Here is a 24,847-nt window from a genome sequence, read left to right as displayed (position 1 = left end):
AGGTTGAGAGAGGAGGGTAGACAAGAGACAGCAACATAGTGTTTGGGTACTGTTGGATTGTTTAATCAGTTTGGTTCATTGGACAGGTCAAAGTCTATGTTTGAAGTTGTTGAGTGGTTTTTGGCAATACACTGTAGATGTACAGTGGGGAGAACAAGTATTTGATACACTGCCGATTTTGCAGGTTTTCCTACTTACAAAGCATGTAGAGGTCTGTAATTTTTATCATAGGTACACTTCACCTGTGAGAGACGGAATCTAAAACAAAAATCCAGAAAATCACATTGTATGATTTTTAAGTAATTAATTTGCATTTTATTGCATGACATGAGTATTTGATACATCAGAAAAGCAGAACTTAATATTTGGTACAGAAACCTTTGTTTGCAGTTACAGAGATCATACGTTTCCTGTAGGTCTTGACCAGGTTTGCACACACTGCAGCAGGGATTTTGGCCCACTCCTCCATACAGACCTTCTCCAGATCCTTCAGGTTTCGGGGCTGTCGCTGGGCAATACAGACTTTCAGCTCCCTCCAAAGATTTTCTATTGGGTTCAGGTCTGGAGACTGGCTAGGCCACTCCAGGACCTTGAGATGCTTCTTACGGAGCCACTCCTTAGTTGCCCTGGCTGTGTGTTTTGGGTCGTTGTCATGCTGGAAGACCCAGCCACGACCCATCTTCAATGCTCTTACTGAGGGAAGGAGGTTGTTGGCCAAGATCTCGCAATACATGGCCCCATCCATCCTCCCCTCAATACGGTGCAGTCGTCCTGTCCCCTTTGCAGAAAAGCATCCCCAAAGAATGATGTTTCCACCTCCATGCTTCACGGTTGGGATGGTGTTCTTGGGGTTGTACTCATCCTTCTTCTTCCTCCAAACACGGCGAGTGGATTTTAGACCAAAAAGCTCTATTTTTGTCTCATCAGACCACATGACCTTCTCCCATTCCTCCTCTGGATCATACAGATGGTCATTGGCAAACTTCAGATGGGCCTGGACATGCGCTGGCTTGAGCAGGGGGACCTTGCGTGCGCTGCAGGATTTTAATCCATGATGGCGTAATGTGTTAATAATGATTTTCTTTGAGACTGTGGTCCCAGCTCTCTTCAGGTCATTGACCAGGTCCTGCCGTGTAGTTCCTTACACAGCTCTCTGGTCTTGGCCATTGTGGAGAGGTTGGAGTCTGTTTGATTGAGTGTGTGGACAGGTGTCTTTTATACAGGTAACGAGTTCAAACAGGTGCAGTTAATACAGGTAATGAGTGGAGAACAGGAGGGCTTCTTAAAGAAAAACTAACAGGTCTGTGAGAGCCGGAATTCTTATTGGTTGGTAGGTGACCAAATACTTATGTCATGCAATAAAATGCAAATTAATTACATAAAAATCATACAATGTGATTTTCTGGATTTTTGTTTTAGATTCCGTCTCTCACAGTTGAAGTGTACCTATGATAAAAATGACAGACCTCTACATGCTTTGTAAGTAGGAAAACCTGCAAAATCGGCAGTGTATCAAATACATGTTCTCCCCACTGTATGTGTTCCAGAGTAGAGAATAAAGGGTGTTCCCAAGTAGAAAGACCCACAATAGCCACTGTATTTGAGTATTGGCAGTGTCTGCTGTGGGAAGGTGCAAGCTACCTGAAAAATATCTAATCTCTCGATGTTCATCTCAAAGTGCACCAAATTCATGCATCTAGCTGTAGAAATTCCTTCCTTTTTTGCCAGGGGAGAATGCCCCCGGAGCCCCCTACTGGCTTTGGGCTTCATTCTAAAACTGCTATTTACTTTGTAACTCTTCATCAGAAGCACACTTTTTGTAAGTAGTTACGCCTTATTGTCCTCTCCAAGTTTATCTGGAATAGTCCGCCACAGTGGATGGGTCATAATAGCCATAAAAACATGGAAATGGTTCCAATGGTTTTTCCGCCATTCATTTTTCACATAAAACAAATTGAATTAATTGTGCATTTGGTGTAGGCTTACCTTGGCGTGACATTTTGTTAGCTGTGTAATTCTCTCTCGGACAAGGTGAGTTTTATCAATATATTCGCCTCAATTTACTATCAAGAGTTCGCAATGCTAATTATTGATAAAAGTTACCTTGTCCGAGAGAGATTTGCACAGTTATCAAAACATCACGCCAAGGTAAGCCTACACGAAACACAGACGTTATGATGCAGTTCTAAAATCCCAGATGGAAAAATGAATGGTGAAAAAACATTTGGAACCATTTCCGTGTTTTATGACTCATACTGTGGTACTCAATTTAGTCCGAAAGGATTTCAGAATTATGATTGGTTGACGATAGGCCTATGACATTGGCCTACGCCTCGTCTTGCGCTGCTCATAATATCAGATCTCAACAACGATTGAAGAAGTGTTTATCATCACCAGTTGGCTTATGCTACCACATCCTTACGATATACTGTATATCTTTTCATAAACACAACGTGACGGCAAGAGAGGTTGGAATGTCTGACTGAAATAAAGGGCAAATCTACCTTTTTTTATTAGGGGTGGTGTTTGAATTTGATGCCAAGCCATTTCAGGCTATCAATCTAGTTAGAGTAGCTTGTCTAACTATCTTAGCTGGCATGCCTGCTGGCAAGGTTGCTATACTTTAGAAAATAATCAAATTGCTTTAATTCTTCATCACCCATCTTAATGGAGCAGGCATCTCCAGTAACACTAATAATCCTAACCTCACCTGTGAACATCATTACACCAATCCTCTGAGCAGCACCATAAGTCAAGTCAGCTTTCTGTAGGTCAGAATCACAACTCTCCCTCCTCCTGGTGCTGTGAGGTCTCAGCAGGACCAAAGCAGAGCCCAGGCCTCAGCCCCCAGCACCTATCCCTCCAGCCCCCAGACCCCAGGGTGGAGCAGAGAGGGGAGCATCAGTCAAACCCACAGTGAGATATGACACCCTGAGGGCTGCCTGCATGTTGCTCTGAGCAAAGACCTGATTGGCAGGCAGGTGGGTGCACTGCAGACCACGGATCTGCTGAAACCACGTAAATTGTGCTTAGACCATTTCAGAAAACCATTTCAGATGCAGGCTCATCTGCTGATGTAAGGCCGATCATACCCAGAACCATGTTCCTCCCACTGTGTCAAAGCCTTGGTGTTAAACGATAAGGAGAGCTTTACCAAATGATTTACAGTGTTTTGAAGAGACTTAAAGGAGACCTCCAGTATCCTCTCTCTTTACTGTCTGATCCCTGTGCTCTCCTCTCCCACTCATATGTGTAGGCCGGGGCAGGAGTATTTCCCTTTCTTAATTTGTTCCATGGCAGCTTGATATCCTCCATGACTACAGCCAGGAGTGTTTCCCGTACATGTGACCTAGCAAGGAAACACTAAGGCCTAGATTTTTCCCCTGGTCCGGTCAGGAAAACCCCTGGCCATACCCATGACAATTGACAAAGAGGAAAGGGAAAGGTACAGTAGTTTACAAGCTTCACTCGGTCAACATTAGAATTCCTAGATCCACCCCTAGGCGTATGACTAAGCCAACAGAACAGACAGCTCTCCATCAGTCAGAGCATGTCAGCCCCAAGGTGCCCGTCAGGGGAGTAGTAACCTCGTACCCAGGCTCATTGCTACCAGTTCAACAGAGAGAGAGACGAATGGAGGAAGAGACTAGGGGGGTAGGGTTAGAGGGGACACGCCCTGTCAAGCTCCACCAGGCATGTGTGTCCATCCGGCCCTGGATGCTGTTCAGTTGTCACATGGCAGAACCAGTGGCCTCCTCACCGCCTCCTCACAGCTGCACAGGAAGTGAGCCCCAGCAGGAGGGAGACAGTGTCCCACATCTGGCCCACAACAACAACAACAGCAACGCCTAGACTGCTTGGGTTCTTATTAAGACCTCTTTCTCCTCCTTCGCCTCCTCAGTCCACTGTCTCTACATGTGGTCTGTAAATGGAATTCCTACTGCAGCGTTGTTGGTGTTTGTTCTTAGAATCTAAAAGAATATCAAAAGGATTTGGTCATAGCAATTTGACTAGGATCCTTATAGACGACCACCATTGTATCTCACTTTTCTTAATGTTCAATAAACCTGCAGTGCATAGTGTATGGGTGAGCTATTTGATTTGCATAATGTTTGAAATGATTTGTTATAGCGAGTCATACCTTAACTGCGGGAAACATAATTTAAAGAGCTTTGATGTTTTCAGATACAGAGATAAGGAAAAAAATACGATGATATCATAAATATGTGGATGAAAAATTTTAAAAGATCTAAAACACTGAGGCCTATGCATTCCTCTCCAGCCATGGAGGATCAATAGTTTGCACTACTCACTGCAGTAATTGGGAAAGATATCAGCTTTACCATGAATTATTACTGACCATTGGTAGAATCCCATCCTTTTAATCATAGCAGCTATTTTCTGTTAAGTTTTACATGCTGATGCAACAGAGTCCATCCCTGTACGGTCTACCCAAGGGTGGAGATGATGCTTGGGATTGGTGGCTACTTTTCCATTCCAACTTTTCCACACTGGTATCAAATTGTCTCATGTCTGACAGGGGTGGGCGAGAGTTCCACAGATTCCAGCATAACATGTACATTCATATTTGTTGTTCCCTGAGAACTGTCTAAAATAATCCAACATTGCTTTACAGGAACGTGTGCAATTAAGTCACTGGCTTTGTTTCAGGACTATGTGACAATTGTACTTTATGCACTCACCACAGTGGTCAAACCGATGATGCCCCTCCTCCCAACTAGTCCATGACAGCTGGTCCAGAGAGGGAGAACTACAGACAAGCTCCTCCTCTTCAACTCCACACCCTGGGGCCTGGATATCCCAGGGGACAGGAGGATTATTTCCTGACTATGTGACCAGAACAGGAAGAACCAGTGACAGCTAGTTATTCCTAGTCAAGTCGCGTATTCAGTAAACCTCTTGTGCCTGTTCATATCTGCAAGTGCAGGGATACAGGATGTCTGAATGAGTGTCACCCTTGACTGTAGTGGATGTAGCAGGGGCTGTGGATCTGTGCCCGGTGGTGGGTCCCCCAGCCATCTGCATGGAGAAGGGGCACAAACAGACATGCCTTCTCTCAGGCACATTTCTCCTTTTATACCACACACTAAAGAATTGATCTAGGGTGCCTGTCTCAGCAACGCAGATCTGTATGGACTACTGCTATACTTTTAGATTAGCAAAATATCCCTTACAAAGACATTTGCATAATACAAATGATTAATGTCAACGTAATGTAGAGAATATTATATTCTTAAGTATCCATCAGCAGACAATCACTAGGCACAAAGTATGAAAATATTGGGGGGAAATTACACAATGTTCCCATTTCTCCATTGTGTCTTTGAAACCACTGTTTTAGCCCTAGACACTTGGCAATTCCAGTCAGGAAGTTCCCTGCAGGCGCAGTGGAGTTTGGATGGAGCACTAGTTTAGGCCTACTCTTTCCATCAGTGGGCTATGTCTCCAGCAGTGGGCTATGTCTCCAGCAGTGGGCTATGTCTCCAGCAGTGAGGCTGTAATGACACTGGTGGGATTGTGTTGTGTATATAGTGGTATATTGTAACAGAGTCTAAGAGTGAGAGTGAACAGGGAGCCTCTTCTAGCTCTCTCAGTCACTCTGGGGCTCCGGCCAGTTATCACTATCAGCCCAGTTCTGCCTGCTTGATATTCACTGCACTCCTCCTGTCCTGTCCTGTCGCTGAAGAACTGCCCAGTGCCCAGTTTGCACTCTGAGAGAGATGAGGGAACGTCTATGTGAGGCCGTAGCCTGGTCGTGCCAGATCGGTTTGGGATCTGGCATGACCAATCTGACCACGGGTAGTTGAGGCCATCTCAACCATCACAGGACTGCCAAACCATTTGAAAGCATCCTGTTTCCTATGACTTCAGTGCCCTTGGTTTCCCCTGGCTCAATTTGTATTTGTAACTATTTACTTAAATATTCATCAGTCATTTTGAGGCACTGCAATGAAAGCATTTTTGTCCCCCCACAGTTTTATCATTGGAATGTGATACAAAACAAGGCAACGGTGTGCTTTAGGACCATGCGGACGCCTCCGAGCAGTCGGTTACGCTGTTTGGAGTGTTTATCCAACTGGATTTAAAAAATATTTATACATATACACTACCGGTCAAAAGTTTGGACACACCTACTCATTCAAGGGTTTTTCTTTATTTTCACTATTTTCTACATTTTAGAATAATAGTGAAGACATCAAAACTATGAAATAACACATATGGAATCATGTAGTAACTAAAAAAGTGTTAAACAAATCAAAATATATTTTAGATTTTAGATTCTTCATAGTAGCCACCCTTTGCCTTGATGACAGCTTTGCACACAATTGGCATTCTCTCAACCAGCTACACAAGGAATGCTTTTCCAACAGTCTTGAAGGAGTTCCCACATATTCTGAGCACTTGTTGGCTGTTTTTCCTTCACTCTGCGGTCCAACTCGTCCCAAACCATCTCAATTGGGTTGAGGTCGGGTGATTGTGGAGGCCAGGTCATCTGATGCAGCACTCCATCACTCTCCTTCTTGGTCAAATAACCCTTACACAGCCTGGAGGTGTGTTATGGGTCATTGTCCTGTTGAAAAACAAATGATAGTCCCACTAAGCGCAAACCAGATGGGATGGCGTATCGCTGCGGAATGCTGTGGTAGCCATGCTGGTTAAATGTGCCTTGAATTCTAAATGAATCACTGACAGTGTCACCTGCAAAGCACCCCCACACCATCACACCTCCTCCTCCAAGCTTCACGGTGGGAACCACACATGCGGAGATCATCCGTTCCCCTACTCGGCGTCTCACAAAGACATGGCGGTTGGAACCAAAAATCGCAAATTTGGACTCATCAGACCAAAGGACAGATTTCCACCAGTCTAATGTCCATTGCTCGTGTTTCTTGGCCCAAGCAAGTCTCTTCTTATTATTGGTGTCCTTTAGTAGTGGTTTCTTTGCAGCAATTCAACCATGAAGGCCTGATTCATGCAGTCTCCTCTGAACAGTTGATGTTGAGATGTGTCTGTTACTTGAACTCTGTGAAGCATTTATTTGGGCTGCAATTTCTGAGGCCGGTAACTCTAATTATCTTATCCTCTGCAGCAGAGGTAACTCTGGGTCTTCCTTTCTTGTGGCGGTCCTCATGAGAGCCAGTTTCATCATAGCGCTTGGTGGTTTTTGCGACGCACTTGAAGAAACTGTCAAAGTTCTTGAAATTTTAAGTAATGATGGACTGTCGTTTCTCTTTGCTTATTTGAGCTGTTCTTGCCATAATATGGACCTGGTCTTTTACCAAACAGGGCTATCTTCTGTATACCACCCCTACCTTGTCACAACACAACTGATTGGCTCAAACGCATTAAGAAGGAAAGAAAATCCACAAATTAACTTTTAACAAGGCACACCTGTTAATTGAAATGCATTCCATGTGACTACCTCATGAAGCTGGTTGAGAGAATGCCAAGAGTGTGCAAAGCTGTCATCAAGGCAAAGGGTGGCTACTTTGAAGAATCTCAAATATAAAATATATTTTGATTTGTTTAACACTTTGTTGGTTACTATATGATTCCATATGTGTTATTTCATAGTTTTGATGTCTTCACTATTACTCTACAATGTAGAAAATAGTAAAAATAAAGGAAAACCCTGGAATGAGTGAGGTAACAAGAAAGTCAAGATTAATATTTACAAATAACGTATTCTATTATCTATTAGGCTAAAGCAATCATTTGTGATTAAGAGCACATATACCTAATGGTTTAATTGTTTTACAAATGGTACTCTGGACACCAGAGATGGACTTGATGTGGAGGTAGGCTCAGAAATTATGGACCGATGTTGCAAATAAAAAATTATAATTAGAAATGTAATAACCTTTAATTTGATGTTATTCATTATTACAATCAAAAGCATATAACCAAAATATCAATCTCACTTCATAAAGCCTTTTTTCAGAACTATGGGAACAGCCCAGCAGAGTATTAGCAAAGAGAGGAGTCGAGTCAACATTGCCCTCTGGAGGCCCTGGTAGAGTCCTACAGACTGGAGCTCCACTCAGACAAACACAATGGACCATGTTGGTCTTACATTAATGTGAAGGACATTAATGAGAATAGGAAGATATCTTCTCCATCTTTTGTTTTTGCAGGAGGTTTTCAAAGTCTGTTTGTGACTGAGACTATTCATTTCAGTTGTGCTGAATAAATGTTTCTAAGAAAATAATTGTATCTATGAAATCTAAAAAAAAATTGTGTTATAATTCAAGTCGGAATCTTGTGAAACGTGTTGATTATGTTGATCATCAATACATTTAATGATCTGCCATGAGGACTTTTAACCTAAAATAGGTATTATATAATCAATCTGTTTGTGATTGTCTATTACCAACAACATTTCTAAGAGAGAAAAAAAAATGTACGACTACATTTGTGCAGTGATATGTTCTTGTTGTGATGTTTAATCACTTTATTTGTCTTGAAATGTTTACCTTAAATGAAGGACATTCCTTACTCCTGAAGTAAATTTGAATAAATCATGAAATTAAGCAAAATGCTCTGGATCTTATTTTCTTCCTTTTTTATATCTTATTTACAGGTAACTCAGACTTCCAAATATGCATGCATAGGCCTACTACGTGTTTCTTCAACATAGTGCCCTGTGCTAATAATTTTGGTTACTTTTAACTTGCAAAATGATTGTTTTCTGCCACGTCCAACAACAAGTAGCAGCCATGTTTGGTTTTATCTCATTGTTCAAGATCAGTTAGTAAGCAATTTGTTCTTTAAATGGCACTAGTTCTTAAGAAAAATGTTTTTTTGTGCCCACACCAGTGTAAATGGTGATCTACTACCATTCTTTAAATGACACTAGTTCTTAAGAAAATGTGTTTTTGTGCCCACACCAGTGTAAATGGAGATGTACTACCATAGCTTCATTCGAATGAGAAAATATGTCTCAATTGGCATTCACTTTCACTAACATCACATATGATGTTACCATAACATACATAGTAATTGTGATGGTGTAGTTATATTTCAGGTAGGCCTACACATTATGAGATAGTACTTAAATAACATCATAAATCCCCTGCACATGCTGATGATGAATATATCTTCACACAGTCTTGATAATTACTGCTCAATATATTGATCTTAGACCAAAATGTAACATTTTAAGCATTTGACATGTTGTTGAGCTGGAATGTTATCATAGTAATGAGAGGAAAGGGCAAAGTAATTTTTTGTATTCAAATTGACTCAATGAGTCACATTATAGAGAACACCTTAGCTTATGGTGCAAATAGAGAGAGTAAACAGCACAACCACAACAACCAAGATATACTTTATGATATTCTAACAGTCTGGCTTAGTTCATTTGGTAGAGCATGGTGCTTGCAATGCCAGGGTTATGGGTTCAATCCCCATAGATGCACAGTATGAAAATGTATGCACTTGCTACTGTAAGTTGCTCTGGATAAGAGCGTCTGTAAAATCTGACAAGAGTATTGGATTTATAAAGACTCAAAGAATTGTCTGAAATAAACATGGGTTTTAGAATGAGAAAAATGTGTTCTCCCATCTGCAGTTTACATGTTGTTCAGGTAATGTAAGCAACATTTTCACACATAAAGTCTGATCTTAAAACATATCAAATATTACTAATCACAGAGTGATGATAACAGGTATAATACCCAGTTTGGGTAAATAATCCTCCTGGAGGAACATTGATGCTGTAGCTCAAGTTGATCAATATCAAATATATAACTGATACATACTTCACAGAAGATGCTCAATAGAATGACTATATCACTACACAAATGTAGTGGTAAAACATTTGTATCTTATACAGTTTGACTTTAAAACAGATCAATCAAAGACAATCACAAGTATATTGATGATATAATACCCATTTGGGTTAAAAGTCCTCTAAGAGGACCATTGCAGCTGATGTTGATCATGAATAAACACATGATCAACATAATCAACACGTTTCACAAAACATAAATGATTATGATTTAAATTTTAACACTACAAATATTTTGTTTTCATAGAGCAGATCATTTTCTCAGAAAAATGCTTCAACTTCAGTATAACTGAAATAAAAAGTCTCAATCTCAGTAAGACTTTTTAAACATCCTGCATGAGCAAAATATGGATTCTTATTACATTACATTAATGTTAGACGACAATTGTCCATTGTGTTTGTCTGAGTGGAGCTCCAGTCTGTAGGACTCTAAAAGGGCCTCCAGAGGGCGATGTTGACTGGACTCTTCTCTTTGCTGATGCTGTGCTGGGCTGGGGAGCTCAGCTGAGGCAGGTCAATCTCCCTGCTGTTCTTATCAGAGGATGGCTGCAGGCTCTGGAAGTGGCTCAGCAGTCTTCTCTGGGACTATGTCCTCACCTCATTTTTAGACAGGAAGTGAACAATCTCTGGAACACACCTGGAGTAACCCTGATTGACAGGTGCTGAGCAGGAGGAGGAGCTGATTGGCTGGTTCTATTGTCATCTCAGGAAGCAAACTGTCATCTCCAGGATGTCGACATTCTCCAGCTTGGAGGCAGGCTGCTGGTTGAGGATCTCTGGAACCAGAAAAGACTGCTCAATGCTGTTGCTGATACCATCTCTGCATAACTTCTCCACCACTGGCTTTCTTAGCTGCAAGAAGAGACGAGGAGAGGCATTAATAACCTCATTCTGGAGTATGACATTATTGAAGCAAATAAACAATCAATCAACATAATTGAATAAATGTCATTGAGTTTGAATCTTCAATTTACCTTGTTTGTCAGACAGGTGCTACTTAGAGTAGATCATACATTAAGCGATTGTAGGTGCCATGGCTGGATCTCTGTGCTGTAGAGGTCTCAGTGTTGAGAGAATCTGATTTCTACTGACTTCATCTCTCCTATATATAGTCCCAAATCTGCATATTAATATGTGGGTCTTGGGCTTGTTGGAGTTTCTCACAGTCTGTAGCCAATGGGTGAGCTTGGAGGACAATGAAGAGTGTGGAGCTGCTACATGCTCAGTGTTCTTATTGCTGGGCGACAATGGTAACGTCTCAGGGGAACAGGTGGTGGGGTGGGAGGTGATGGAGAGTGACTCACAGAACACTGTGGGAATCTGGGAAAGTGGTGACCCACAGATCTGCTGCCTGATGTTGGGATCGATGACAGAGCACACACTCATTATTACAACTTACATGTGTGAGACTGACATAGATTCTCTAATAAAATGTAGATTGTTATTAATCCCCACCTATAAGGACATTGTTGAATGTAGTATTCATGTTATGTTTTTTACCCCCAATTTTGTGATATCCAAATGCAATCCAGTCTCATCGCTGCAACTCCACAACAGGCTCAGGAGAGGCGAAGGTCGAGTCATGCGTCCTCTGAAAATGTATCCACCAAACCACGCTTCTTAACACCCTCCCGCTTAACCAGCTGCACCAATGTGTCACAGGAAACACTGTTCAACAGGCAACTGAAGTCAGCCTGCAGCCCGCCACAAGAGCACAATGAGCTGGGTAAAGCCCCTCCCCCCCGGCCAAACCCTCCTTCCCCTAACCCGGACAACTTGTGCCCTATGGGACTCCCGGTCACAGCCTGGGATCGAACCCGGGTCTGTAGGGTCGCCTCAAGCACTGCGATGCAGTGCCTAAAACCGCTGCGCCACTCGGGAGGACCTGTACCCATGCTGTATCACAATTTAGACACATTTTATTATTTCACCATGGATATGACCTCTGATATTAATGAATGACTCTGCAATATGGTTTTACATTGCACATACCGGTAGTTATATTTAACAATATGATGATATATGACAATGTGTCATCATTTTAATTCCTGTTTAGTTTCATGCATGTTTGTCTTACCAGTTAGTCAGAATGTTTTGGAATATATACGATTTTAGTCAACATTAACAGGTGAGTGTATTTGTATTTGTATTTATTAAGGATCCCCATTAGCTGCTGCCAAGGGAACAGCTACTCTTCCTGGGGTCCTGCAACATTAAGGCAATACAATTTAAAATATTACATGACATTATATTTCATTACACTTTACCCAATACATTTAGTGTGTTCCCTCAAGCCACTACTCCACTATCACATATTTACAATACAACATCCATGTGTACGTGTGTGTAGAGTGAGAGTCTATATGGATGTGTGTATGTGCCTGTGTGTGTGTCTCTTCATAGTCCCCGCTGTTCCACAAGGTGTATTTTTACCTGTTTTCTAAATCTGATTATACTGCTTGCATCAGTTACCTGATGTGGAATAGAGTACCATGTAGTCATGGCTCTATGTAGTTTTGTGCGCCTCCCATAGTCCGTTCTGGACTTAGGGACTGTGAAGAGACCTCTGGCGGCATGTCGCTGGGCAATACGGACTTTCAGCTCCCTCCAAAGATTTTCTATTGGGTTCAGGTCTGGAGACTGGCTAGGCCACTCCAGGACCTTGAGATGCTTCTTACGGAGCCACTCCTTAGTTGCCCTGGCTGTGTGTTTCGGGTTGTTGTCATGCTGGAAGACCCAGCCACGACCCATCTTCAATGCTCTTACTGAGGGAAGGAGGTTGTTGGCCAAGATCTCGCGATACATGGCCCCATCCATCCTCCCCTCAATACTGTGCAGTCGTCCTGTCCCCTTTGCAGAAAAGCATCCCCAAAGAATGATGTTTCCACCTCAATGCTTCACGGTTGGGATGGTGTTCTTGGGGTTGTACTCATCCTTCTTCTTCCTCCAAACACGGCGAGTGGAGTTTAGACCAAAAAGCTCTATTTTTGTCTCATCAGACAACATGACCTTCTCCCTTTCCTCCTCTGGATCATCCAGATGGTCATTGGCAAACTTCAGACGGGCCTGGACATGCGCTGGCTTGAGCAGGGGGACCTTGCATGCGCTGCAGAATTTTAATCCATGACGGCGTAGTGTGTTACTAATGGTTTTCTTTGAGACTGTGGTCCCAGCTCTCTTCAGGTCATTGACCAGGTCCTGCCGTGTAGTTCTGGGCTGATCCCTCACCTTCCTCATGATCATTGATGCCCCACGAGGTGAGATCTTGCATGGAGCCCCAGACCGAGGGTGATTGACCGTCATCTTGAACTTCTTCCATTTTCTAATAATTGCGCCAACAGTTGTTGCCTTCTCACCAAGCTGCTTGCCTATTGTCCTGTAGCCCATCCCAGCCTTGTGCAGGTCTACAATTGTATCCCTGATGTCCTTACACAGCTCTCTGGTCATTGTGGAGAGGTTGGAGTCTCATTGAGTGTGTGGACAGGTGTCTTTTATACAGGTAACGAGTTAAAACAGGTGCAGTTAATACAGGTAATGAGTGGAGAACAGGAGGGCTTCTTAAAGAAAAACTAACAGGTCTGTGAGAGCCGGAATTCTTACTGGTTGGTAAGTGATCAAATACTTATGTCATGCAATAAAATGCACATTAATTACTTAAAAATCATACAATGTGATTTTCTGGATTTTTGTTTTAGATTCCGTCTCTCACAGTTGAAGTGTACCTATGATAAAAAAATTACAGACCTCTACATGCTTTGTAAGTAGGAAAACCTGCAAAATCGGCAGTGTATCAAATATTTGTTCTCCCCACTGTATATTCATCCTATAATGGCATAGAACACATGATTTTGAGTACTCTTTTGAAAATTGTTGTGTGTGAGTTTCATTATAAATCGACAAAGGGTTATCTTTTGTATGCCTAACTGGAATTGAGAGCTGTTCACTGTTTATCACACAAACAACTGAACTACATGAATGTACTGAATACAACTCTGTCCATCATCAACGTAGAGAAAGCATGTAATAACTTTACACAAAAACAATGACTGTAAAATAATAACATTTAAGTAGAACATTCCCTTAACATTTATCTTACAATGTAGATTTTGAATAAAGCACTTAGAGGTATAAATTAAATTATTGATTGAATTGAGTGTTATTTTCTAATGCAACCAAAATCATTCTGTATAGTCTAGGGACATAATTTGTTTTGTTTTTGCATCAGCCACTTAATCTATGTGGAATTTCATAAATCAGTCATTTAACCATGTAATGTTGTTGGATGATTGTCTTTGTCAAGAAAATAATAAAGCAACAGACAAGAATATTTCATTTGATGATTTGTGTATTTATTCAGACTGACTCAATGAGTCACAATTAATACCTTAATTTAAGGTAAATATTTCAAGAGAAAAAAAGTGATTAAACATCACAAAAAGAACTTCAACAAATCTCCAATACATGATAATCTATCAGAGTATAGGATACAAAGTTACTGTCTTTATAAAAGACAACAGAATTATTTAAAATTAACGAGGGTTTTTCTATTATACATTTTTTCTCCTATTTGCAATAAACACATTATTCAAATAATGTGAGTGACAATTTCACAAATAAAGTCTCATCTTAAAACAGATCAAATATTGCTAATCACAGAGTGATGATAACAGGTATAAAACCCAGTTTGGGTAAATAATCCTCCTGGAGGAACATTGATGCTGTAGCTCGTTGATCAATATCAAATATATAACTGATACATGCTTCACAGAAGATCTTCAATACAATGTCAATATGACTATATCACTACATAAATGTAGTGGTAAAAAAATAGATATAATATTTTGACCTTAAAAACAGATCAGTCATAGATTATCACAAAAAGATTGATGATACAACATCCATTTAGGTTTAAAGGTTCTCATGGAGGACAATTAAAGTTATTGTTGATCATGAATATAAACACATGATCGATATAATCAACACGTTTCACAAAACATAAAGGTTGTGATGATTTCAATTAACACTACAAAAATGTAGTTTTCATAGATCAGATTGTTTTCTTGGAAAAACTTTTTAACTTCACTTTAACAACTGAAATGAAGTGTCTCAACCACAGCAAGACTTTTAAAAACTCCTGCATAAGCAGAAGATGAAGAACATGTTTTTTTTATACTCATTACTGTCCATGAAATTAATCTTGGACCAACATTGTCCATCCATTGTGCAAGTCTGAGTGGAGCTCCAGTCTGTAGGACTCTACCAGGGCCTCCAGAGGGAGCTGTTGACAGGACACTTCTCTTTGCTGATGCTGTGCTGGGCTGGGGAGCTCAGCGGAGGCAGGTCAATCTCCCTCCTGTTCTTATCAGAGGATGGCTGCAGGCTCTGGAAGTGGCACAGCAGTCTTCTCTGGGACTGTGTCTTCACCTCATCCTTTGACAGGAAGTGAACAATCTCTTGGACACACCTGGAGTAACCCTGATTGACAGGTGCTGAGCAGGAGGAGGAGCTCACTGGCTGGTTCTGATGCTGTTGTCTCAGGAAGCTAACTGTCATCTCCAGGATGTCGGCTTTGTCCAGCTTGGAGTCGGGCTGCTGGTTGAGGATCTCTGGAACCAGGAGAGACTTGAGCTGCTCAATGCTGTTGTTGATACGATCTCTGCGAAACTTCTCCACCACTGGCTTTCTTAGCTGCAAGAAGAGACGAGGAGAGGCATTAACAACCTTATACTGGTGTATGACATTATTGAAACAAATAAACAATCAATCAAAACAATTGAATGAATGAATGTCATTGAATTTGAATTTTCAATTTACCTTGTTTGTCAGAGTCAGGTGCTGCTTAGAATAGATCATAGCTGAAGTGATTGCAGGTGCCATGGATCTCTGTGCTGTAGAGGTCTCAGTGTTGAGATAATCTGATTTCTACTGACTTCATCACTCCTATATATAGTCCCAAATCTGCATATGAATGTGTGGGTCTTGGGCTTGTTGGAGTTTCTCACAGTTTGTAGCCAATGGGTGAGCTTGGGAGGACAATGAGGAGTGTGGAGCTGCCACATGCTCAGTATTCTTATTGCTGGGGGACAATGGTCACGTCTCAGGGGAACAGGTGGTGGGGTGGGGGTGATGGAGAGAGACTCACAGAGCGCTGTGTGAATCTGGGAAAGTGGTGACCCACAGATCTGCTGCCTGATGTTGGGATTAATGACACTGACAGAGCACACGCTCATCATTACAACTTACACGTGTGAGACGGACCCAGATTCTTGAATAAAACATACAGCGTTATTAATCCCTACCTATAAGGACATTGTTGAATGTAGTATTCTGTATCCACGCTTCATCACTGATTTAGACACATTTTATTCTCTCACCATGGATATGACCTCTGATATTAATGAATGACTCTGCAATATGGTTTTGCATTGCCCATACTGGTACCAGTAGTTACATTTACAATATGATGATATATGACAATGTGTCATAATTTTAATTCCTGTTTAATTTCATACGTGTCTTTTCAATTAGTCCGAATGTTTTGTAATATATACGATTTTAGTCAACATTAACAGGTGAGTGGATAGATACCAGGATAATGTATAGCTTGGTTTCAGTATTTTAGGGGTAATCCATATCAATATCAAGGGGTTTCTTCTGGAGTTCAAAGGTAGCAGATGTGTCCTCTGTCTTGAGTCTACTGGTCAGTGTGAGTAGAGAGCTGTTCTGAGTTTCCCACACTGAGTCCTGTGTGCTGTGATCAATGCATTACAAAAGCTGCTCAGTGGACCATTAGTGACGGCTGTTGGCTCTGTGTTGTACTATAGACAGAGGCTGACATCACAGACCTTCTAGGTTTTGGAGGGAAAGATCAGCCCTGGCAAGATTATACTAACAAGACACACCTTTATAAATACAAATTCATCCTAGAATGGCATAGAACACATTATGTTGAGTACTCTTTTAAAATGATTGTCTGTGATTTGTTACGTTATAAATCGACCAAGGGTTAACTTTTGTATGCCTAACTAGAATTGAGAGCTGTTCACTGTTTATCACAAAAACAAGTGAACTACATGAATGTACTGAATAAAACTCTGTCCATCATTAAAAGATAGAAAAAGCCATTCATAACTTGGGTAAGTAAATTAGTTTTCTTTATTTAATATTTATTGTATTTTGCTCATAAGATAGTGTAAGAAATAACCCAAAATACCCCCTCCCACCCATTCTATCCACTGAACAATAGAAGTGTGCATATTACCCATAGAGACTCACAGGTGCTGGTGGGACTGATGATCCTGATGACACTAAACTGTGAATCTTCTCTCCAGAGCTTTCCCACACTTTGCCCATTGAGAGAGTTTCCACTAAACAATAGAAGTGTGCCTTGTTAAATGATAATTAATCTCTACACAAGCAGTTCCTATCAAGCCCTTGGGGGTGAAGCTCATTACAAAAAAGATTTATCTTAAGCCACTGATAAAGACTCACTGTTACAGAGAATCAATTCAAGCTGTAGGTGTATGTGTACACAAACAAATATAATGTTGTCAACCATGCCCCACATACAAACAGAATAAAAACGGCATTAATTGCATTAATCTTGAAGAAGGTGCAAGTACTGCCTAAAAGTCCTATAAAAATGCAAATGCAAAAAAATGATATCTTGAACTTTTATTAGAAACACATGCAGATTTCTAAATTCAAGACCCAAATTCTGAGCATTAAATGTTGTGGGATTATCAGAAATATATTGATTAAATTCCCCATAGGGACCCAAACCCCCTCTCTAACTTCTGACAGTCCAGGGTAGAGGTCCCAGTCTATTGTCCCAAAGGGGCTCTGTGAGTGAGTTCTCCTCGGTTTCCCACACTCTCTCTCCATTCACTGCTTTCAATAGAGGAACAATAGAAGTGTGTCTTATTACACATCACATTAGCTATTGAGTTTGAGGGGCACAGCTGCCGTAAACGTTTAAAGCACTAAAATGACAGTACTAGTTTTGGCCCAACACCTGGAATCACTGATATATTATGACCAAACTAAAATAATTTAATAGATTCTGAACACTGAAAATACATTTATTTAAAACAGGTGCCTCAGTAAAAAAAACATCCGTCATGCCTCCAAAGGAACTCAGATTGATGATCACTTATCTCTCTATGGTTCATTACACCTTTACTCCATCAAGATATAATATGAATGTTATGTTTTACTTAAAAACAATTATTGTAAAATAAAAGTATGTGACTAGAAATGTCTCAACATTTATCTTACTCTGTAGATTTTTTATGAAGCACCTAGGCAAGGGGGGGCAAAGTACGACCCGCCTGGCACTTCAATCCGGCTCGCGAGACATTTTTTAAATGTTTTAAATATTATTATATTTGAGTTACGATTTTTGGCATAAAATTACTAATTCCATGATATACAAACAACCTCCAATAGATGGCGCTGTAGCCTGGCAGCGCGCTCTGTATTTGGGCCTACATTCAGATTCAGAATGCGCTCAGTCATTATAGCCACTTCATTGCTTGACGACTTTTGATATGAAAAATGAGTGCTATGAAAATGAGAAAAGTGGACTCTGAATGTCGTGTGTTTAAAGAAAAATGGACAGCAAAATACTTTTTTCCTGATATTGGACATAAGGCTGAGATGCCAAGAAAGTGTTGCCGTTTTTAAGGAATATAATCTCAATCGTCATTTTTCAAGCAAGCATGCTAACTACGCTAGCAATCTGTCCTCTCAGGAAAAGGCAAGGAAGGCCTCAAAACTTGCCACAAACTTAAAAGCCCAACAGAATATGTTTACTAAACGGTGCTCTACTCAAGACTCCATAACTACGGCAATCTACTAGTGGCACATAAAATCACAAAGCATAGCAAGCCTTTTGCTGAAGGGGAGTTTGTGAAAGAGTGTATTGTGGAGACCGGTCGGAAAACTTTGTCCTGAGAGTAAAAGACAATTCCAGAAAATTTGCTTATCACGCGAATCATCACCAGGCGTGTGGAAGTGATAGGTGAGGAGCTAATCTTTGAGTTGAAGAAAAAGCAGATGGCTTCTGTCTTTTTTCTATTGCACTGGATGAGAGGACTGACATCAGAGACACCGCTCAACTTTTAATTTTTGTCAGAGGAATAAATGAGAACTTTTAAATAACAGAGGAACTTCTTGCGATGGACTCAATGATGGGAACAATCAGGGGGCTCTGACTTATATGACAGGGTGTCTGCCTGCTTGGGAAAAACAAATCTACCGTGGAGCAAACTGACAAACGTCACAACAGATGGATCACCAAATCTAACCGGTGAAAACATTGGCCTACTAAAAAGATTACAAGACAAAGTAAAAGAAGAAAGCCCTAACTCGGAATAATTGATATTTCTTCACTGTATTATTCATCGGGAAGCCCTGTGTAAAAGTGTGTTAAAGCTGGAAAATGTTGTCAAAGTGGTTGTAAAACTTGTCAACTTTATATGGACAAGTGGGATTAACCATCGTCAGTTCATCCAGCTACTCAATGACACAGAGGCAGAGCACCAGGACTTGTTGTACCATTCAAATGTGAGCTGGCTAAGCCTGGGGAACGTATTTCGCTGTGTTTGGGAACTGAGAGGGGAGATAGGTATGTTCCTTGATACGGTTGGTGAAGCTGACTCCGAGTTGAAAGACACAGACTGGCTTGGCGACTTTGCTTTTGGTGTGGACATATTGGGGCATCTGAACGATCTAAATGTGAAACTGCAGGGAAATTGTTTTTTTGTGCATGAACTGTATTCCAACGTGAAAGCATTCAAGGCCAAACTTATGTTGTTCTCCAGACAAATGAGCAGCCAGTCTCTCGCTCATTTTACGACACTGGCCGCACTGAACGCGCCCACATCGCAGTGGGGCACTGAGACATACATTAGCACTTTGATCGACCTGCATGCTGAGTTTTCCTGCTGCTTCTCAGACTTCACCAAGATTGATACTGACCTGGAGCTTGTATCATGCCTCCTGTCTTTCGACAGTGAGAAAGCAGCACCAGACACACAATTGGAGCTCATCGACATCCAATGTGACAGTGCTTTGAAGGAGAAGTACAAAACAGCAACAATAGACCAGTTCTATGGCTCACTGAATGAAACAATGTTCCAAACATTAAAAAGCACGCCCAAAGGATGCTTGTTTTATTCGGGTCCACAAATGTGTGTGAAAAAATGTTCTCAGTCATGAATTACAACAAATCCCGTCACAGGTCAAATTTAACAAATGACCACTTGTCAGCTGTTCTGAGAATCTCTACAACAAAGATGACACCAGACTTTGATGCCATTGCCAAGAGAGGTGACCAGACCCATTTTTCACATTAAGACTCAAATAACCGTGACTGGGGTAGGCAAGAATTTTGCTTTTTCATGGTGATGGTTATGCAGTGAGAATGATCCAGCAATGCACTTGGACACAGGTAATAACTAATCAGTCAGATTTGGGCTGAGGTGATTGGATAACTGTAAATATGGCTCACAATGGAGATGAGAATTGTTCCTTAATATGCTTTAAAAAACAGACCATTCCGAATTAAACGTATGTTTCACTCAAATTTTAGAATTTTTTTTTTTTTTTACACATCTGCTGTTACATTTTGCATGTCTACAGTCATATAATACAGTGAGGGAAAAAAGTATTTGATCCCCTGCTGATTTTGTATGTTTGCCCACTGACAAGGAAATGATCAGTCTATAATTTTAATGGTAGGTTTATTTGAACAGTGAGAGACAGAATGACAACAAAAAAATCCAGAAAAACACATGTCAAAAATGTTATAAATTGATTTGTATTTTAATGAGGGAAATAAGTATTTGACCCCTCTGCAAAACATGACTTAGTACTTGGTGGCAAAACACTTGTTAGCAATCACAGAGGTCAGACGTTTCTTGTAGTTGGCCACCAGGTTTGCACACATCTCAGGAGGGATTTTTTCCCACTCCTCTTTGCAGATCTTCTCCAAGTCAAGGTTTCGAGGCTGACGTTTGGCAACTCGAACCTTCAGCTCCCTCCACAGATTTTCTATGGGATTAAGGTCTGGAGACTGGCTAGGCCACTCCAGGACCTTAATGTGCTTCTTCTTGAGCCACTCCTTTGTTGCCTTGGCCGTGTGTTTTGGGTCATTGTCATGCTGGAATACCCATCCACGACCCATTTTCAATGCCCTGGCTGAGGGAAGGAGGTTCTCACCCTAGATTTGACGGTACATGGCCCCATCCATCATCCCTTTGATGTGGTGAAGTTGTCCTGTCCCCTTAGCAGAAAAACACCCCCAAAGCATAATGTTTCCACCTCCATGTTTGACGATGGGGATGGTGTTCTTGGGGTCATAGGCAGCATTCCACCTCCTCCAAACACGGCGAGTTGAGTTGATGCCAAAGAGCTCCGTTTTGGTCTCATCTGACCACAACACTTTATAATTTTGTTTTGTTTTTGCATCAGCCACAATCTATGTGGAATTTCATAAATCAGTCATTTAACCATGTAATGTTGTTGGAGGATTGTCTTTGTCAATAAAATAATAAAGCAACAGACAATAATAATTAATTTGATGATTTGTGTATTCATTCAGACTGACTCAATGAGTCACACCATCAATACCGTAATTTAAGGTAAATATTTCAAGAGAAAAAAAGTGATTAAACATCACAACAAGAACTTGAACAAATCTCCACGACATGATACTCTATCAGAGTATAGGATACACAGTTACTGTCTTTATAAAAGAAAACATAATTGTTTAAAATAAACAAGGGTTTTTCAATTATAAATGTTTTTCTCCCATTTACAATAAACACATTATTCAAATAATGTGAGCAACAATTTCACAAATAAAGTCTGATCTTAAAACATATTAAGTATTACTAATCACAGAGTGATGATAACAGGTATAATACCCAGTTTGGGTAAATAATCCTCCTGGAGGAACATTGATGCTGTAGCTCAAGTTGATCAATACCAAATATATAACTGATACATACTTCACAGAAGATGCTCAATACAATGTTAATATGACTATATCACTACACAAATGTAGTGGTAACAAAAATAACTCTCATATTTTGACCTTAAAAACAGATCAGTCATAGATAATCACAAACAGATTGATGATATAACATCAATTTTGGGTTAAAGTTTCTCATGGAGGACCATTAAAGTTATTGTTGATCATAAATATAAAGACATGACCAATGTAACCAACACGTTTCACAAAACAAAGGTTATCATGATTTTAATTAACACTACAAAAATATTGTTTTTATCGATCAGATTATTTTCTTGGAAAAACGTACTACAACTGAAATGAAATGTCTCAATCACACCAAACCTTTAAAAACTCCTGCAGAAGCAGAAGAAGATCTCTTTTATTCTTATTACTGTCCATGAAAAGAATCTTAGACCAACATGGTCTATCCATTGTGTTTTGAGTGGAGCTCCAGTCTGTAGGACTCTACCAGGGCCTCCAGAGGGAGCTGTTGACAGGACTCTTCTCTTTGCTGATGCTGTGCTGGGCTGGGGAGCTCAGCGGAGGCAGGTCACCCTCCCTCCTGTTCTTATCAGAGGATGGCTGCAGGCTCTGGAAGTGGCTCAGCAGTCTTCTCTGGGACTATGTCGTCACCTCATCCTTTGACAGGAAGTGAACAATCTCTTGGACACACCTGGAGTAAACATAATTGACAGGTGCTGAGCTGGAGGAGGAGCTCACTGGCTGGTTCTGATGCTGTTGTCTCAGGAAGCAAACTGTCATCTCCAGGATGTCGGCTTTGTCTAGCTTGGAGTCGGGCTGCTGGTTGAGGATCTCTGGAACCAGGAGAGACTTGAGTTGCTCAATGCTGTTGTTGATACGATCTCTGCGAAACTTCTCCACCACTGGCTTTCTTAGCTGCAAGAAGAGACGAGGAGAGGCATTAATAACCTTATTCTGGTGTATGACATTATTGAAGCAAATAAATAATCAATCAATACTACTGAATAAATGTCATTGAATTTGAATCTTCAATTTACCTTGTTTGTCAGAGTCAGGTGCTCCTTACAGTTATTAATCTCTGAAGTGATTGTAGGTGCCATAGCTGGATCTCTGTGCTGTAAAGGTCTGTGTAGAGAGAATCTGATCTCTACTGGCTTCATCTCCCCTATATATAGTCCCAAATCTGCATATGGTGTGGTCCTCTGTAGCTCAGCTGGTAGAGCACGGCGCTTGTAACGCCAAGGTAGTGGGTTCGATCCCCGGGACCACCCATACACAAAAATGTATGCACGCATGACTGTAAGTCGCTTTGGATAAAAGCGTCTGCTAAATGGCATATTATTATTATATGAGTGTGTGGGTCTTGGGCTTGTTGGAGTTTCTCACAGTCTGTAGCCAATGGGTGAGCTTGGGAGGACAATGGGGAGTGTGGAGCTGCCACATGCTCAGTGTTCTTATTGCTGGGGGACAATGGTCACGTCTCAGGGGAACAGGTGGAGGGGTGGGGGGTGATGGAGAGAGACTCACAGAGCGCTGTGTGAATCTGGGAAAGTGGTGACCCACAGATCTGCTGCCTGATGTTGGGATCAATGACACTGACAGAGCACACGCTCATTATTACAACTTACACGTGTCAGACTGACACAGATTCTCTAATTAAACGTACAGTGTTATTAATCCCCACCTATAAGGACATTGTTGAATGTAGTATTCTGTATCCACGCTTCATCACTGATTTAGGCATATTTTATTATTTCACCATGGATATGACCTCTGATATTAATGAATGACTCTGCAATATGGTTTTACATTGCACATACCGGTAGTTATATTTAACAATATGATGATATATGACAATGTGTCACCATTTTCATTCCTGTTTAATTTCATGCATGTTTGTCTTTTCAGTTAGTCAGAATGTTTTGGAATATATACGATTTTAGTCAACATTAACACGTGAGTGGATAATGAATATCTTTATTTTCAGTATTTTAGAGAAAATCCACATCAATAGAAACAGGTCTCTTAACTCAGTAGTAGAAGTTATATGGTCAAGCATTCTGGTTCAAAGGTAGCAGATGTGTCCTCTGTCTTGAGGCTACTGGTCAGTGTGAGTAGAGAGCTGATCTGAGTTTCCCACACTGAGTCCTGTGTGCTGTGATCAATGCACTACAAAAGCTGCTCAGTGGACCATTGGCTCTGTGTTGTACTATAGACAGAGGCTGACATCACAGACCTTCTGGGTTTTGGAGGGAAAGATCAGCCCTGGCAAGACTATACTAACAAGATACACCTTTATACATACAAATTCATCCTATAACGGCATAGAACACATAATAATATGCCATTTAGCAGAAACTTTTATCCAAAGCATCTTACAGACATGCGTGCATACATTATTTTTTTTGTGTGTGGGTGGTCCTGGGGATCAAACCCACTACCTTGGCTTTACAAGAACCGTGCTCTACCAGCTGAGCTACAGAGGACCACATGATTATGAGAACTCTTTGAAAATTATTGTCTGTGATTTGTTACGTTATAAATCGACACAGGGTTATCTTTTGTATGCCTAAGTGGAATTGAGAGCTGTTCACTGTTTGTCACACAAACAACTGAACTACATGAATGTACTGAATAAAACTCTGTCCATCACCAAGATAGAAAAAGCCTATCATAACTTGGGTATTTAATAATTATTGAATTTCCCTCATAAGAAAGTGTAAGAAATAACCCAAAATACCCCCTCCCACCCATTCTATCCACTGAACAATAGAAGTGTGCATATTACCCATAGAGACTCACAGGTGCTGGTGGGACTGATGATCCTGATGACACTAAACTGTGAATCTTCTCTCCAGAGGTTTCACACACTTTGCCCATTGAGAGAGTTTCCACTAAACAATAGAAGTGTGCCTTGTTAAATGATCATTAATCTCTACACAAGCAGTTCCTATCAAGCAGTTGGGGGTGAAGCTCATTACAAAAATATTTATCTTAAGCAACAGATAAATACTCATTGTTACAGCGAATCAATT

General features: G+C 40.8%; 2 pseudogenes across 2 annotated transcripts; both read right to left on the bottom strand.

Annotated features, from left to right (window-relative positions):
• Positions 1–10,240: 10,240 nt before the first annotated feature.
• On the bottom strand, positions 10,241–15,870 carry LOC311133441 (annotated as a pseudogene). Its single transcript has 5 exons — positions 15,626–15,870; positions 15,072–15,499; positions 10,976–11,162; positions 10,786–10,861; positions 10,241–10,663 (listed from the first exon to the last, which is right to left on the bottom strand). The product of its transcript is annotated as an uncharacterized misc_RNA (transcript).
• Positions 15,871–22,295: 6,425 nt separating this feature from the next.
• Positions 22,296–22,972, bottom strand: LOC311133270 (transcription factor HES-5-like; annotated as a pseudogene). The gene is made up of 2 exons: positions 22,850–22,972; positions 22,296–22,727 (listed from the first exon to the last, which is right to left on the bottom strand). The product of its transcript is annotated as a transcription factor HES-5-like (transcript).
• Between the last annotated feature and the right edge of the window lie 1,875 nt (positions 22,973–24,847).

This window comes from Coregonus lavaretus (genome assembly GCF_964263955.1).
Source record: "Coregonus lavaretus genome assembly, chromosome: 8".
Taxonomy (NCBI): domain Eukaryota; kingdom Metazoa; phylum Chordata; class Actinopteri; order Salmoniformes; family Salmonidae; genus Coregonus; species Coregonus lavaretus.
Note: the sequence above shows the minus strand (reverse complement) of the source record. Positions and strands in the feature narration are given on the sequence as shown.